At 39.8% G+C, this 12,442-nt stretch overlaps 1 protein-coding gene across 2 annotated transcripts in view; it reads left to right on the forward strand.

Annotated features, from left to right (window-relative positions):
* Window positions 1-2,849: 2,849 nt before the first annotated feature.
* HSD11B1 (hydroxysteroid 11-beta dehydrogenase 1) overlaps window positions 2,850-12,442 on the forward strand; it is a 57,682-nt gene continuing 48,089 nt past the window's right edge. For both annotated transcript variants that reach the window (XM_006159322.3, XM_006159321.3), the window contains exon 1: window positions 2,850-2,994. The gene's annotated coding sequence lies outside the window, so the exon portion shown is untranslated. The remainder of the gene's footprint in view (window positions 2,995-12,442) is intronic.

Consider the following 12,442-nt stretch of genomic DNA (forward strand, 5'->3'; position numbering starts at 1 on the left):
GATAAAAAGAGAAAGGAGAGGAACCTAACATACCACTCACAGGCACAAATTCCTGGTGGCCTCGCTTGTCTTTCTCAGTTTCTTCTATGTCAAACTGCAGCCTCCTCTGAAAGAACCCCTGCTTCCCATAAAGAGCTGCATGGGATCCTAACTTATGCACTTACTTTGGTAAAGGGAAAAAATTGGGAGTTAGAACAGTAATTATCATCATGTAGAACTTTTCACATATCAAAAATCTATAAATAAATCCATTAAGAGGGACCCCAGAAAACTTAGGAGAGAACCCTCCAAAGAGTCAATAGTTAGCTTCTTTAATTGGTAAGCTGAGCTTTCAAAACAAAATTCTGATTCAAGGATGGTCTCTCTCAAAGTCTCTGATACCATCTGAAACCCACCTTCTTTTCACTTATCTCTTTCCACCCAGCTTTTCTTCATTTTCTGTAGAAGTCACCACTTCTACAGAATTTTCTCTAGAAAAGAGCAATCACTGTAAAACTGCCAAATCCAAAGGCAGCCCTAAAGCAGTTGAATTTAGATCCTGGTCTGAAGCAATATTAAGAGTAATAATTTGGGACCAGCAGATGGCGTAATGGTTACATCTCTGGACAGCCTCCCACGTAGTTGACCACAGTTCAAGTCCTGGACCCGGCGGCATAAAACTCATGCTGGGTGTGCATGCCCAAGATCCCAAGAGGATAACAGAGGAGAAGGGATTGCGATGTGGCCATCTCCCCTAGGGGATGATTGCTTGCTTTCTGTCCTTCTGTATCTCTCTGTCTCTCTGGCTAGCTCATGCATCCTATAGCAAAGATGTCTCAAAAAAAAAAAAAAAAAAGAGTTACAACTTATTGGGCCAACAGATATTATAACGGTTATGTTGCTGGACTCTGACATGGCTAACCGTGGTTCGACCTGGACCTGGTGGCTTGAAAATCACTCCAGGCACGTGTGTGGGTGTGTGCCCAAGATCCCAGGAAGAGAATGAAAGAAAAAGGACAACAGCATGGCCATCTCCCTTAGAGGGGGTGATTTCTCACTTTCCTTCTCACTGTGTTTGGTTCTCTTTCTTCAAGTGAACGCACATACCCTAAGGCAAAAAGCTCTCAAAAAAAAGTTGCAATTTATTGTGTGCTGTAGAGATGTGCAATGATTGACTATAAATAAGATGTCATAAAATTGTTTAAAATAGTGGGACAAAAAGTTATAATTAGAGATGTTCCTAAACCTCAGGGGGGCTGGCAGAAATTTGTTGCACAATTTAGGATTTATTAGGTACTTATTGTTCTGGACTGCAGATCTATACCAACCAGTTTAGTTCATTGTTAGTCCCTTGGCTAGAGTAAATAAATATTTAAAAGCAGAAGGAAAAAATTAAATAATTTAGTCGTATAAAATGAAAAACAAATGTTTTCAGTGAGCAATAAAAAAACTAGAAAAGTACAAAAAGCACTTTCAGAAACCTTCCTTTTAAGATGCATTGGACAAGGATTGAAAATTATAAACTAAATAAAAACAAAAATAGAGTTCAGGAATCTTTCAAAGACTATGATGGAATAAACTGTTTTTCTCTTTTTTCTTTTAGTGGGCTCAAATATGAATGAGGGGATTTAACGACAAAAAAATTCATTGTAATGTGAAATTGAGATCATAGGAAATAGCCAATATGTGGCTAGACATTTTCAGAGAGCTTTAGAAAGTAAATAAGCTAGAAATAAATAAAACTTACAGTTATAGTCTATTTTTAGATGAAACAACTGGACCGTGAAATAGAAATAAAACCAAAAAGGTTCTATCCCTTAAGAATTGGGAGAACATGGTTAGGGACACTTGTAGATGCTGCAAGCAGAAGGGTTATCGAAAGAACCAATGTCCCATTTGGCTAAGCAACAGAAGATGGTGCTCCAGAATCTGTTCAACAGTGTTTCTCCTAAGGAGATGTTAGCACCCAACAGTTCCAGTCCTCCCTCTAAAACCACGACCCCAAATCTCAGGGAGGTCAGGGGTAACCATGTCAACTGTATGTGTCATCAGGGCAGAGCTATGTCTCGTCTGACTGCCATTCTATCACCAGCTCCTAGTCCAGTGTCTGCTACATAAGTGAATGAATGAATGAAAGAGTGATTTTTTTTTTTATATACTACAGTCCATGCCTTAGTCCCATAGAATGCAAACCTCTGAATTGGGATGTAACCCTTGGTCATTAATTGGTGTGAATCGGGGTAGAATTATTGTTCCTGCTTATGGAGACCCTAGCCCTTAATAAATCCTAGTACAGGCTGCTGTCTCTCCTCTACCATCCACTCCACTCCCATACTGATGTAGTCACCATGATAGTTGGTAAGTCACATGAACAATTCCCTAAGAAGTTTATAACTGATAAAAGTGTGGACACACAGGCCTCACAGAATGCAATAAGCCTCTCCTGGTGGGGAAAGAAATCTGCCTAACCGTAGAAACTCCCTTTGAGGCAAAACCAGAAATCTGAGAGGGAGCGCCTATTAGGAAGGCATGCAGCCTCTGCCCCTTAAGCCTCTCTTATGTTTAGAGCTGACAATAGTCACGGATGAGCCCCTGGGACAACCAGGACCACCTCCAAGCATTCTCTCCTTGTGCTGTCTCAGGGGCTCATCTGTCCTTTAGGAAGCTCTGATGCCTGATGCCCAGCACTGGCTTCCCTGTGGGGCTCCTTCTACAGGCACCTCCTGGCTGCCAGCTCAGTCCTAGCATAAGGGCCTTCTTCCTCAGCCTGGGTTTCACCTTCTTGGGTCAGGTGGCTGACCAGCTGATTTCAGTCCAAAATCAGGTCTTCTGACTCCTCCCAGAAACCAACCAACTTCAGAGCCGGAAATCCTGCCCCTCCCCAAAGAGTCGGAAACCGCAAAGGAAGAGAGAGATGAAACAGAAGGAAAGGCAGAGAAGGAGAGAGAGAGAGAAGAGAAGCACAGGGAAAAAGGAGATCAATAAAAAGAAGTCAAACTTGTTTTAAAGCTCAAGGTAAGACTTTTTAAAAATGACATTATATCTACAATAGTATCACCATTTGTGTTCGAGTCTACTACATAACAGGTCCTCAAAAAAATACTACTGAAATAATGAATCTGTTCAAATAAATTGGGAGGTTAGGCATAAGAGACATTTCAATGTCAAATGCTGGTTGAAAAGAAAAAGAAAAAAAAAGAAAGGAAAGAAAAAGAAAGGAATGCACGATGAACTTTCAAATGTGTAAGAGTAAAGACAGGATAAGACGCAGATGGAGCCAGGCGTATGTTACTGAGAGCATTCTCATCGTTTGGGGACAGAAAGTAAAGTTGGAACAAAAAGTAAATTTGGAACAAAAAAGTTACAAAGATAATGTTAAAAATGTTCTTTTGGAATCCAAGAAAGGTTGAAGGTCATAGGAATTTTTAAAAGTCAGCTTTAAACCGATGACAGAGCACAAACGGTAGGGCTGTATTCGGAATCGCTGAAAGTGCTGACATCTGCTTGTTGCATCTAGCCACTAACTTGTTTAATATTACTGATACTGAGATCTAGAACTCTGAGGAAGGCTCATTGTATCTCAAGAAGCCTTGTTCGATGGGCCAAGGGAAGCCTAAATTTGTCAATCTAAATTCTTTCTGTGCTATGCACTTATTCTTTAATCCCAGTCCAGGATACTGACCTTCTGAGCCTTAAAAGGGGCCTGTTCAGAAAGATTTCCAAGGCGATTCTTTCATGTCAGTGAATTAGAGAAATCCTAACAGGAAAAGGAAATGCCATTCCCCACCCTTACCATTTATCCAAACCCTCATTTGCCATCAATAAGGAGTATCATCCAGGGGGTTGTGGTTTAAGGATCCAGACACTTGAAGGGATTAAAATAGTTAGACTCATGCTTCAGAAAGCATCTATAGACACCGGTGATGTGTTTTCACAACAGTTGACATTTAAGAGTCCTGCTCTCCCAGCCTTTCCAACAGAGCTTAATAACATCAGATGGACACACTTGAAGTGTTTTTTTTTTCTTAGTGCCAATACTTGTCTTTGGGGTTTGTGTGAGTTAATCAGAGTTGTAAACTGGAAGGAGCGTGGGAGAGGAAAGGAGAGATGGAACAATCTCACTTCCACTTGTTGCCAAGATTTGAAAGGAATTACCTTCCCTTTTTAAACATGATAGAAAAATAAAATCCAAAACTTCCTGCTCTTTTTTTATCCTAATTTCAGCTCAACTAAAAGCTTTCTACATTCAATTTCTGAACTGAAACAAATCTTAAAGGTAATCTTACTTAATTCTCCTTATTTTCCAGGTAAGAAAATGCAGTCCAAGACAAGGGAAGGGCCATGCCCAAGGTCACATACATGTCATTGGTAGAGGGGAGACTGAAACTCAGTTCTCTGGTCCCACCCAGGGGCCTTTCAAAAAATCACCCAAATGTTACAGAAAGGTGCCCAGATACTGGAGAACTGATAAACACTGAATCTGCAGGTTAAACAAAAAATATTTACTTTAAAGATACTCATGCAATCTTTGTCTGGCAGAAGTAAAAAGGCTGAAAAATTTTCCTAATAGGTAAGCTTTTGCAAAATCTCTTTTATAACTGTTAGAGGAGTAGAAAGTAGCAGAAAGATTTAAGGCAGGTTTGTTATGAAAGAACTAGAATATTTTACCTTCCTGCCATTGGTCCAGCATTTTACATATCCCATCCCTTTATATAATATGCAAATTATCTTCAGTTTACAAATAATTAGATTTGCTCAAAATCACAAAACGAACAAGGTATTTGGGGATCTCTTGTTGGTAGTCCTGGGATCACCCTCTGGGTGAATGTGGTTATTTATAGTTCAGGGACTGTTATAGACTTACTCAGGCCCCTCCCCAGTGAGGACCCTTGCTGTCATCATTTCAATCTACTTGAGGTTCCTCTGACACATCATGCTATTTCTAGACTACTTGCCTGAACACATGCAGCCTTTCCCCCAATTTCTTCATCTCTGTAACACTTACGTAGCCTTCAGAAGCCTTGAGCTCTGGTGGGAGAAGAAAAGGGGTGCACCGGGAAAATGTTTAAAGTTCTGTGAGGCAATCCTACGTGGAAAAATCCTTGGTTGAGGTCCAGAAACCTCTCTGAGTATTTTGGACCCACATATGCCCATGATCCAGGGATGACTGAAAACTAGGCGTGGATTGCATCAAGATCTAATTGCAGAGGTGCTATCCCTCTTTTTTTCTGTCTCTCTCACTCCTCATGGAAAAAATGAATAAGTAAATTTTTTAAAAAAATATTTAACTCCCAAGCCATCTCTTCTGCATCAAGATCTAATTGCAGAGGTGCTATCCCCTCTTTTTTCTGTCTCTCTCACTCCTCATGGAAAAAAATGAATAAGTAAATTTTTAAAAAAAATACTTAACTCCCAACACATCTCTTCCCAGAAGTCTTTCCCACTATCCTGGGCTAACATGGATGGCCCATTCTGTACTTCTGTGGTGTACATTTCCATTATAGTGTATTATCACACTACTGTGAGCTTTGATTTAGTTGCTTGCTTTCCTTAGACAGTCATACACTGATGGTTTAGTGACAAAGATACAATCTAAGAAATGCATCATTACACAATTTCGCCATTGTGCAAACAGCATACTTTCACAAACCTAGATGGAATGCTGCACACCTAGGTTAGACGGTCTAGCCTATTGCTCACCATTACATATGCAGTCAGTCACTGACCAGAATACCATCATGTGTCATGTAACTGTCCTTAACCACAATCTTCTTGATGGAAGACACTGCATAGTACTCAGCCCTTATGTCCCAACTGCTTAACACAGTTCTAGGCATCTATTTGTACTCATTAAATGTTTCAGAAAATGAATGAATGAACAAAGGAGATATTTCCCTCCTTTTCTTGTATTAAAATCATATCATTAAAAAGTCTTATTTCCATACTCTTGCCTTTTAGATAGCTGGGAAAAGATAGAAAATGTTACTGTGATAAGTTTCCTCTCCCTTCCAGCCTGTCAGGATCCCTGAGAAAGCTACCTAGGGTTAAACATGACACGTGAAAGAAACATATTCATTTCTGCTTCTTTACAAAATGCACTGATCACAGTAGAAGAATTGAGATGCTCTTAACCACAAAAACAAAGAGAACAGGAACAGAGATAACAGCAGCAGAGAAATCTCAACACTCTTTTGGAGGATGGAAAGGGGAGGAATGAGTGATTTGGTACTTAGCAAACCTGAGACCACTGAAGCCCAAGTGCTCAGGATAGGAAGGAAGCCAATGAGAAGCCCCATAGCCCAGGAGAGTTTCAGGGCATCAGGAACCTCAGAAAACAGAGTGAAAGTGAGGAACACAAGCAGAAAGAGACACTTTTCCTCCACAGCTAGTCCAGCTGGAGAAGGAAAGCATAGCTTCTGGTAGCACTAGGCTCGGGGATACCAAGAATTTAGAGTGTGGGGCTAGACATGGAGCTAGAAACAGTAGGATTGGGGAAGGACTCCATACCGAAAGATGAGATTCGCCAGCTCCTTTTCCTGGCTCAGCTCCCAGAACAGAACAGCCTTGCTTATCCCTTTCTCACCCACCCTACTTCAGCTCACAGAAGGAAGAAGAATTAAGGATTCTTCCCTATGGAAAGAATCCAACCAGGCCTGGCCCTGTAGCATAGTGGTTAAGTGCTGTGCAGAGGGAGCCAGATCCAACATGGCCAACCAAGACTCAAACTAGCCCCATTGGCCTGAAAAACATGCTGGATCCTGATGGGATTAAGAAACGGAGGAAAAGAGGATAGTAGTGTGACCAGGTTTTATTAGGGGTTGTGCGTGTACTCTTTCTCTCATGTAAACATGTGCCTTCTGGCATAAAAAGAAAGAAAGGAAGAAAATAAAAAAGAGAAAGAATAAAAGAAAAGGGGGAAAGGAGGAAAGAAAGAACCCAACCAAAGAAAAAAAATGCTACAGACACTGATATTTGGATGTCCAAAATACTGCCAGATACACCTGGATTATCCCACAGTGGGACCCAAAAATTAACCAACTCTGCATTCACACACAAAGCTTCCAACATCCAAGGAATAGACTCCAAGGGTCACCAGGCAGGGGATGAAAGCCTCTGACAGCAAAAGCCCACATGGAGATAATCCAGAGAGTAGGAGAAATTATTAACAATAGCCACAGCAACATCAATATCCCCTCAGCGATCAAGAGAGATAGCACACCCATGAATGATGATTGAGAAGCCAACTTTTTGAAAAAATATTAGAGAATAAGAAGAGTTCTTTAAAATAAAAACACAATTGGAAATTTAAAACTTAAAATGAAGCACCGGAAAACAAAATTGAGGAGCTCTTTCAGAAAACAAGACAAAAAAGGAAAGAGATGAAAAATAGAATAAAAGATAAGAAGCTTAAAAGATCAGTCCGGGAGCTCTGACATCTTGAATAAGACTTTCAAAAAGAGAGCTCAGAGAAAACGGAGGGGAATAAATTAAGCAATAATAATAATAATCATTTCTCTACCATTTTCCAAAATGAAAGATTCGTATTGCTCTTTTGAAAGGACCCAGCAAGTGCCCAACAAGATGAATTTAAAAAAAAAAAATCCTTATTGAAGCATATTATTGGAAATGTTAGAACCCAAGAATAAAAAGATTCTGTCAATTCTGAAGAAAGGAAAACAGTTTATAAACCAAGGATCAGGAATCCAAACAGCAATTGAACTTCTCAGGGTCAACATGGGAAGCTGGAAACTGAAAGGAAGTACAGCTCTGTCTTCCAGTTCTGAGAGAAAACAATCTCTAATCTAGAGCTCCTGGCCTAGCCAAAAACAATCAAGGAGGAGGTCAAGTGAGGACGCACAGACAGGGCTGACCGGAACTGCCACATTGGTTTTTGTGTGGTCAGGGTCTGGTGGATCAATGCTCATGTAAAGATGTTAAAAATGTGGGGCCGGCAGGTGGTGTGGTAGTTAAGGGCACTGGATTCCCATGTGGCTGACCACAGTTCAAATCCTGGACCTGGCAGCTTACTTTCTCACTTTCTCTCTCTCTCTCTCTCCTCTCTCTCTCTGTTAAAAAAAAAATGTGAAATATCACTCTTGCACAAAGTCTCAAAAAAAAATTACCCTACTGGGGCAGCTCAACAGCCTGGTGGTTAAGGTGGCTGGATCCCACATGGTCAATCACATGGTTTGAATCCCAGATTCCGTGGCTTGAAAAACACACCAGGCATGTGTGTGCATGCATACCCAAAATACTGAAAGGAGGGAGAGATGAAGGGGTTATGGTGTGGCCATGATCCATAGGCAGTGCTTTCTTACTTTCCTTCTCTTTCTCTCTGGGAGAACATGTATCCTCTAGAAAGAAATGAAAAAAAAAAAAAAATCCCTACCATTCATGAGGCAATGAAGAAAGAGAAAAATTAGAGTTTCCAAGTAAAGGCAAAGGGATGTTTCCAGATAAACAGCTTATCAAACTCCTAATCCAGATTGGAATAAGAGGATGAGGACTCCGAGGCAAAAAAGAAAAAGGAACAGTCATATTATCTGATGAACTTGGTCTCTTTATTTCAGTTTTATAGCTCGTCAGAGGCTTTAGAGAACATAGGCAACTAAGAAAGCAAACTAATAAAAATGAATGATTATTAACTCCCAGGGGGAAACAAAGAGTAGTAGAAAAGAAATGCAATCATAGTATGCTATATTGTTCAGCTGTAAATAATTATATGTCATAATAGTGTGAATACTGATTACTAATCTCATAAAAATTGTGATATTATAGTATTCAGAATCTAGAAGGAAGGGCATGAGTGTTTATATGTGTTATAAAAAAGCAAAGTCCTGGGACCAGCAGGTAGCATGGTGGTTAGGAGACTGGACTCCCACATGGCCAACCATGGTTCAAGTCCTGGACCTGGTGGCTTGTTCTCTCTCTTCCTGTGTCCCTCTCTGGTCAAATTAAATAAACAAATGAATAAGTAAAGTTAAATAAACCAATTCTTTAAAAAAAATAAAGTGCAAAGTCCCACTATTACTTGTAAGATGTCTATAAATAACCTCTAAAATTGCAAAATCAATAAATAACTGTAAATATATATTGGTTAACAAAATAGAGCTCATTCCCATGAGAGAAAAGTTAAGATTGAAAAGTGATGGCCTTTGAGTGAGCCCAGGCTGTGGGGAAGGGAAAAGCAAGATTGCTGTTATTCATATATGCCTTTGGGAACCATGGACTTTGCAAACCCTAGAATAAAAATTATTTTTTTTAATAAAAGGAAATGGCTCAGTCATAGTATGGCAGTCTCCCAGGGTTTCATTTACCAGCCTATACGTCAATGCCTAGATCTATTTTGAAATCAGTCTTGAACAAACTATAAAGTGTTTACCTAATTACCTAAATCAAGCAGAGGTTCTCTAGTCTGTCCACAGGTTACTTCAAAATTACATAGGGAGAAGAAAACCAAGCTGAGGGGGAAAAAAAAAAAAACAGATTATATTCAGGACCATTGCAATAGAGGAAAAGAGACCTTGGGAACTCACTTCTGAATATGGTGGGGATGAGTGAGAATTTAGAGCCAGTGAGCAGGATGGTGATGAGTATGTGGAAAATTACCAAGAGAAAACATCAGGAAGAAGGGGAAAGGAAGAGGTCTCACTACTGGACCTGGCAGGATTCTTGCCAAATGCAGGCCAGAGCGATCAGACCTTGGGGGATCAGGGGCTGGTGGGGATAAAGAAACCATTAGAGATTGAGGTTGATCAGATACTGAGGAAGGGGGACTTCTTTGCAGGGTTATTTGCTAAAATTGGATTTTATAAGGAAGTGCATAGCTGGGACTAGAAGAATGGGCAGAAGTCTAACTAAAGTTTGGCCCAGGAAAGAACCTTTAACAAGAACTTTGTCAAAATACAGAATCTTGGCTTCCACCTGTAATGAGTCTCACCTAACAGGGCATGGGTGGTAGAGACAGTCAGAATCCATCCTTAATTCTCCTGGATGATTCAGTAAGGTTTGGAAACTTCTGGACTAGATCAGAAATTGTGAGTGCATGTAAGGAGAGTCAAGGAAATCAGGTTATATAGTAGTTCCTCCTATCCAAAGGGATACATCTCATCCCAAGACCCCCAGGAGAGACCAAAAGTCTCAGTAGTATCAAACCCTATATACACATTGTACTGTTTTTTTCCAGTAAATACGTAACATATAAAAAAGTTTAATTTATAAATTAGGCACCGTAAAAAAAGTAACAATGATAAATAATTACAGCAACATACAGTAATAAGAGTTAATAAATATGGTCTCTCTCTCTCTCTCTCTGGATATCTTACTGTACTGAACTTAACCATTTTGGGGTCACAGTTAACTGTGTATAACTGAAACTACAGAAAGCAAAATCTTTTGTAAGGGAGCCTGTGTGTGTCTAACTGTTTCAGTGTATGTGGCAGGGTATGATAAGTCTATGTTTCCCCTTCTCCTCCCTCATCCTCTTTTATCTTAACCCATAAATCTTTCTGGACTGCTGGCAACATTGTCAGAAATTAAGTTCCCCATCTCTGATTTCAAACTCTTACATTATGAGCTTTCTCTTCCACCTCTGGGACTCCCTCTGCTGGCCGAAGCTTGCTAAAACTTCTAGTGTCCTAAATCTAGATACACCCATTCCATTCCCTAGTAGGTCATTTTTCAGGACTATTTTCAAGTCCTCAAACTTTATGATCCTTCTACAAGACATAATATAGAAAAGTAAACTTGCAAAATACTTTCTTGCCCTACAGGTATGAATATATAAATATTAGGAGGGAGAGGAAGAGGAGGAAATGAGGACCAGGGGTACATAATGTAGTCAAAACTAGGGAAGAGGAAACTAAAACATCTAAGTCTTCACCATTTTCTCCCCTCCAATTGCCACCCACTAAGAGACATGGATAGAAGGGAAAGTCACTTTCATCTGCCTTCCAAAAAATAGAAGGCAAGAAATAAGTTAGGCCAAAAACTTCACTGAATTTGGAAGCAGAAGGCAAAGGTTCAATACCCACTATCACTTCATTTTCTCCACTCTCAAAAGACAATGTCTCCTTTTCCAGAGCCATGTACTATATCATGTGGAATAGGTTCCATAACGATGGCAGACCCAATGTCTTCTTGTCACTTCTCATTCTCCTTGACTTCATCCATCTCCCTGAGACTTGTCACACTCAGGTTCCAGGTTCACTCAGCTCTCCTTCATTCTCCTTCACTGGCTCTCCTCCCCTGCCTGACCTTTAAATATGGGTGTAATATTTCCTTTTATTTCACCATCCTTTTCCTGGTGATCTCTTCTACTCCTATGGTTTCAAGTTTAAGTTATATGATTAAATTCTCTCAAATCTGTAGCTCTCACCAAGACCTTTTTCTTGAGCTCCAAATACCTGCCAGACATCTGTATCTGGATGTATTGGAATTGCTTCATCCACTAAATACTCAAAAGGTCGTTACTAAGTGTCTACTACATACCAAGGACCATGCTAAATGCTGGTGAAAACCCTGGCAAGCAAGAGGAATCAGGCCTCTACTCTCCCAGAGCTGAGAAGACAGACAAATGAACAGCTAAGAATAAAAAGTGATGAGTGATCCGATAAGAGAAATACTCAGTGTTTGGGCAATGCCTTGCCTGGGCCAAGAGGGTGCAGCAGGTTTTCCCAAAGGTGTGACTTTGAAGAAAAGTATCTGAAGAAAAAGAAGAAATTGGGAAGGAGGGGGCAGGTGAGAGGACTCTAAGAAAAAATTCCAGAAATCATGGAGAACTCATTAAGCTACAATAGGGAGTTTGGACTTTATCCTGAGGATCAGAGGGAATCGTCGATCTCTTTGAAGCAGAGAAGTACACTGAACAGTTATATTATGAGAAAGAATAGATAAATTAGAGCCCACTGGAAATTCACAATATTGGTGAGGTTCATGTCTTAAGTTGAATAGTGGGCCCATTGACTTTCATTTTATACTTATACTTCATAAATTATTAATGTTTTTATATTATTTTTACATACCAAATATTTCATAAAATTATATATGCATGTATATATATTATATATATGTATGTGTGTATATATATTATATATGTGTATGTGTATATTATATATAATTATATATATTATATATATGTAGGTGTATATTTTATATATATGTGTGTGTGTGTATATTTTATATATATATATATACACACACACACATACACCCAGACTGGTGGTACAATCAGTAGCAAACTGAACAGTGCTGGAAGTCACATGGCCAACTGTGGATGTGGATCCCTATCCTTAGGTCAGTCTGAAAACGTGCTGGGCATGTGCACACTTGCCCAAGATCCTGATGAACTGCAAAGCTGGGAAAGGGGACCACAGCATAACAAGACCCTGTTGAGGGACCTTTTCTCTCTCTCTTTCTCTCATTCTCAGATACATACACTCTGGCAAATAAATTTAAATGGGAA

This window comes from Tupaia chinensis, unplaced genomic scaffold, assembly GCF_000334495.1.
Source record: "Tupaia chinensis unplaced genomic scaffold, TupChi_1.0 Scaffold000627_1, whole genome shotgun sequence".
NCBI classification, from domain to species: Eukaryota; Metazoa; Chordata; class Mammalia; order Scandentia; family Tupaiidae; genus Tupaia; species Tupaia belangeri.